The sequence below is a fragment of the Oratosquilla oratoria genome, chromosome 24 (genome assembly GCF_046742065.1).
Source record: "Oratosquilla oratoria isolate Oo_2021 chromosome 24, ASM4674206v1, whole genome shotgun sequence".
Lineage (NCBI taxonomy): Eukaryota > Metazoa > Arthropoda > Malacostraca > Stomatopoda > Squillidae > Oratosquilla > Oratosquilla oratoria.
The window spans coordinates 34,466,585-34,472,773 of record NC_134800.1 but is presented as its reverse complement, the minus strand read 5'-3'; positions in this window follow the sequence as shown (position 1 = coordinate 34,472,773).

Sequence of the window (6,189 nt, the reverse complement as noted above, 5' to 3'; positions counted from 1 at the left end):
CAGCAGTAGAAATCCTTAATGAAATTCAGGGGGGAGACAGTGATTCAGGCACAGACCTAGAAGAGACTTACAGAATTGGTCGCTATACTAAGGATAGGAATCGACCTCTAAAGATAAAACTAAGGTCACAAGTGGTAGTAGAAGACATATTTGAAAAAGTAGGTAACTTGGCAAAGAGTGAAAAATACAATAAGATATGGATAAAAAGAGAAATGAGTACTGAGGAATTAGAAAAAGAAAGGGCACTAAGAGAAGAAGCAAAGGAAAAAAACTTGAAGAGATCGGAGACAGAATGCAAAGAATTCCAGTGGAGAGTAATAGACTTGAGATTAAGACAATGGCGCTTCAAAACGAACAAAACAAGGGAAGAAGAAACCAGGGAGAAGGAAGAAAATTAAAAGTGGCCTATACCAACATTGACGGACTAATTTCGGGACTGAACGAACTCAATGATTATCTGTTAGAAGCAAAACCAGACATAATGGGAATTGTAGAGACTAAACTAAGAGGTGAAATACCATCCACTGTTATCGGACAAGGTTTATACAACTACTGGATAAAAAACAGAGACAAGAAACAGGGAGGGGGAATCATGTTCTTGGCCAAGAAAGACCTAAAGGTGACAAAAATTGCAGAGGGCAAAGGTAATGCTGAATTGATCATGATAAAAGTCGAAGGCAAGAATATGAAAAGTAGAAAGTTTGTGGTGACTTCAATTGCAAAGAAATTTGTTGGGACAGCATGACAGTGCAAGGAGGAGATGACTCGTGGGGCAATGTACTGCTAGATATGACCATGGAGTACACAATGACCCAATGGGTCCGTGAAAACACAAGGTACAGAAATAATGAAGAGCCATCGAAACTAGATCTAATATTTACAACAGAGCCTGAAATAGTGCATAATGTCCAGTATGAGACACCAATTGGAAAGAGTGACCATGTACTCATCGAAACTATACTAAAGGAAGAAATAGACATAGAGAGGAACGAAAAGCATAGGAAAGGAAGACTGAGGTACAACAAAACAGACTTAACAAAACAAAAGACATTCTTCCGGAATGCAAACTGGGAAATATTTTACAGGGAAGAAACAACAGTGGAAGAGAAATGGAATATATTGATGGAAAACTACAATGAAGGGGTAAACAGGCATGTACCAAGACAAAAGCGAGAGAGAGAGTACATTAAATGTTGGTTCAACAAAAGATGCAGTGAGGCAAAAGACAGAAGGGACAAAGCTTGGAAAAAGTGGAGAAAAGACAAAAAACAAAGCAAATGGCAAATTTATGTTAACTATAGAAATGAGTATATTAATGTGAGAAGAGAGGAGAAAAGGAACCATGAGAAGGATATTATAGACAAATGCAAAGAGCAACCCAAACTATTCTATCGGTATGTGAATGGTAAACTTAAAAACAAACAGGAATTGGTGAAACTATGCCAAGGAAACATAGAATACACAGAAGATTTAGAGATGGCCGAAGTCATGAACAATCACTTTAAATCTGTTTTCACCAGAGATAAAATACCAAATTGTGACATAGATAAAAACAAGAAATCTCCCCTCATGAATGAGTTTACAGCATCACTAAAGGAAATATCAGAACATTTATCAAGGCTGGATGTCAGAAAATCACATGGCCTGGACGGTATTGCAAATTGGATTCTAAAGGAGTGCAAAGAAGAACTAACAGACAAAATACACATCTTAGTAAACAGCTCACTCAAAGAAGGAAAGATACCCGAGGATTGGAAAAACGCTAACATTGTACCAATACACAAAGGAGGAAACAAAGAAGAACCCACCAACTATAGGCCAGTATCACTAACAAGCACCATAGCCAAAATTTGTGAGAAAATAATCAAGAATAGATGGGTAAAACATCTGGAAGACAATGACATATTAAACCCAAGACAATTCGGATTCAGACAAGGAAGATCATGCTCCACAAACTTAATATGCTTTTACTCAAGACTAATAGACATAGTGCAAGAAAGAAATGGATGGGCTGATTGTGCATTCCTAGACTTGCAAAAAGCCTTTGACAAAGTACCACACAGAAAACTACTAAAAAAACTGGAACACATAGGAGGAATACAGGGAAACCTACTAAAATGGATAGAGGACTTTCTGACTGGTAGAAAGATGAGAGTAGTTCTCAGAGAAAAATATTCAGATTGGAAAGAGGTGATCAGTGGAGTACCGCAAGGATCTGTGCTGGCACCAATAATGTTTGCTATCTATATGAATGACATGGACGAGGACGTGAACTGCTACATGAGCTTCTTTGCCGATGACGCCAAACTGCTAAGGAAAATAGAAACTGATGAGGACTGTGAAGCACTGCAAGAAGACCTAAATAGGGTATGGAACTGGAGTCAGAAATGGGAAGTGGACTTTAATACTAAGAAGTGTAGCATAATGGAGTTTGGAAAAAGCAAAAACAGAATATCAGGAAAATATACAATTGGAACCAAAGAAGTAAAGAAAGTAGGATCCGAAAAAGATTTGGGAGTAATTATCACGAACGACTTGTCCTATGATATACAGATTAACAAAATTGTCGGGGAGACTTACAACTTGCTAAGATCAATAAAAGTGGCGTTTACATACTTGGACGAAGACATGATGAAAAAAATATTGGTTACATTGATAAGGCCTAGATTAGAGTATGCAGCGACATTGTGGTCCCCCAGTACCAAAAAGAATATAAAGAAAATAGAAAGAATCCAAAGAGCAGCTACAAAAATGGCACCTGCACTTGCAAACCTATCATACGAGGAGAGATTGGCTAAACTGGAGTTACCGACACTGGAGCAAAGAAGAGAGAGAGGTGACCTATTGACCATCTACAGAATCATGAAAGGCACAGAGGTACTCGATAGAGAGAACTTACTTAACTGGGACAAAAGAAACACAAGAGGACATGGAAAGAAAATAAAAAAACATAGCTATAGAAGAGAACTGAAGAAAAACAGTTTTCCTCATAGAGTTTTGGACACTTGGAACAAACTGGACAATGGAATAGTATGCGCAAAAACCATTCATGAGTTTAAAAACAAACTAGACACTGCAAGATACAAAGGCGGGACATCACGAGCATAGCTCCCCTTCCCGCAAAATACAACTAGGTAAATACAACTAGGTAAATATGCGGACATCACGAGCATAGCTCCCCTTCCCGCAAAATACAACTAGGTAAATACAACTAGGTAAATACAATTTCCTCTTAGTATCCATTCCCAAATGTTTATTTCTTATTACACTTTTTAATCCCACAAGGCACATACTTGTTTCTCTCAATCTACAATTTACCTCCACCTCCACTCCTTCCTTTCCCACCACATATGACTCCAAGTATCTAAAGCTATCCACTTCCTCCAGTTTTTCTTCTTTAATACTCACTTCCAATTTGCTGCCATTATTTCCCCTCATACATCTCATCACCTTGCTTTTACCCATATTCACCTTCAACTTTCTCCTCTCACACATCTTCCCAAACTCTGTTACTAACTTCCATAATCCCCACCTCTGATCCTGCCACTAGTACAGTGTTGTCAGCAAAAACTACTGGCTTACCTTCCACTTTTATCCATTTTCTTTAACATTCTTCAATTTCTTGCCCATTACCCTTGCATATACCTCCTGCACCACCCCATCCATGTTCATATTGAACAGCCATGGCAACATGACACATCCCATGGCAAAGTCCTACCTTTACCTCAAAACACTTGCTCTCTCCATTTCTAATTCTAACACAGGTTCTACTATTCTCATAAAAACTTCCGATTGCCCTTAACAGCTTTCCTCCAATCCCGTATATCTACAAAACCTCCCACAGTGCCTTCCTGTCTACCCTGTCATAAGCCTTTTCCACATCCATTAATAATAATAACAATAATGATAATACATGCAACCTGAGCTTCTAAAGCTGTCAACACCTCTCAACTAGAGCTCCGAAGGCTGCCAAATAAGACAAAAATTCTCAATATGCAAGAAAAACAAGAGGCCTGGTTTATATTGAATGGAAGGGGGAGCACTTGTGGTTACCCAAAATGATTTCTCTGCAGTGTTGAATTTATCTAATGAGATAAAATGCAAGAAAATAAAAACAATGATTTTGAGCTGAATGTTGATTCAAATGCAAAGCCCTCTGGAGACACTATGCCAAAACTAAATGTAAACAGAGGCCTTGAGACACCATGAGGGATGATTAGATTGTACAACAAAAACCCTTTTTCTGGTTTTGGTAATCACAAAAGAAGAAATTTGAGTTGAATCTTAGATATGGAGAGATTAGTATTAATAGAAAATTGTGGGAGAAAGAATTAATGGAACTAAGGAAAGAGATTATGAATTTAACAAAAGGCCTTTTTGAAATTATCAATGAGATATATGAACTAAAGAAAATAAATTCCGAACTAAATAACGATCTAAGGGAATTAAAAAAATATCTAATGGAGGTTAAATGTGAAAATGAAATGAAAATCAATTATACTATCAATAGTGAGAACTTAAAAAGAAGAAGAGATAAATCACAAAATACAGGCAATGTCTCAAAGAATTTAAGAAAACTTAGGTGAGGAAAATTAGCATATTAAGAAATTGAATGAAAACAGAAAATGAAGAGATAGCTTTTAAAGAAATAGTACAACAACAGATGCAGGAAAATGCAAAGGACATGATTATTCAAGTAATCAAAGAAAAAGCAAATTGGGTAAGAGATACAGTGGATAGAAAAAAGTGTATTGTAGTATATGGACTAAAGGAAAAACATGGTTTGGTTAGGTACTTGAGAAAAAAAAAAAAAAATTATAAAAGAAGTACAAGATGATGACCAGGAAGTAAAGATATAGAAGTGTACAGAATGGGGCAATATTCTAAAGAAAGAAATCGACCTCTAAAGATAAAACTAAGATCACATGTGGTAGCAAACGACATATTAGCAAAAGCAAGTTAGCAAAGACTGAACATTAGAACAATATGTGGATAAAAAGAGAAATGAATATTGAGGGAATAGAAAGAGAGGAGACACTAAGAGGTGAAGCTTAGGAAAAAAACACAAAGAGAATGGAGACCGACAGTAAGGTGTTGTTGTTGTTGTTGCTGATGTTCCCTAGACTGTCTGTTCAAGCAGTCGTGTCTCCCCAGGGAATGCCAAGGCTGAAACGGGGTTTTCCCACAAATCCTTTATGGAGTGTATGTTTGTATTGTCTGGTAGCTTAGAAGGGCTGGGTGGTGGCTGCATTGCAGTCTGGCCAGGTGGAATCTGTCATTTTGTGGGAGAGAGGATTCAGAGGGATGGATATCAGGGAGTCTGGCATGAAGCAATGTGTTGTCTTTTAGTGTGTTAATGGAGCAGTGAGTGATGTGATTATGAATATGTTTCAGGAGGCTGGTATTTGGTGGTTTTGGAGGAAGAGAAGAGAGTATTTGTGTGTGATATAGATTTTTTTTTTCTAACAGCAAGGAATCCTATTGGAGGTTCTTAGAGAAAATGGTACATCAAGGTAAGCAAAACAAAGGAACAGATAACAGGATGGAGAAAGAAAAAAATTAAAAATGGCCTATGCTGACATAGACTGATTAATCTCAGGATTGAATGAACTAAATGATTACCTGTCTAAGACCAGACATAATGGGGATTGTGGAGACAAAATTAAGGGGTCCACTACCATCTAATAATGTTGGACATGGGTTATACAATTACTGGAACAAAAACAGATATGAGAAACAGGGAGGAGGAATCATGTTCTTGGTCAAGAAAAACTTAAATGTGATTAAGGTTACTGAGGGCAAAAACAGTGTGGAAATGATCTTGATAAAAGTTGAAGACATGACATGAAAAATGGAAAATTTGTGGTGATTTATGTACCCCCAGAAACGGGCTCCTGGAAAGAGGATGAGCATTCAAAAGTGTTAGATGATACAAGGCATTCATTAAATGAGATACTGAAGGATGGAGGTAACCTGGTACTTATGGGAGATTTTAACTGCAAAGAAATCTGTTGGGAAGAGATGATAGTGAAGGGTGGAGAGGATCTATGGGGAAATGTATTACTTGGCATGACTATAGAACATACATTGACACAATGGGTAAATGAAAATACCATAAGTAATGAAAAAACATTGAGTATGGAGAGAAATGAAAAATACAGAAAAGAAAGATTGATGTACAACAAAACA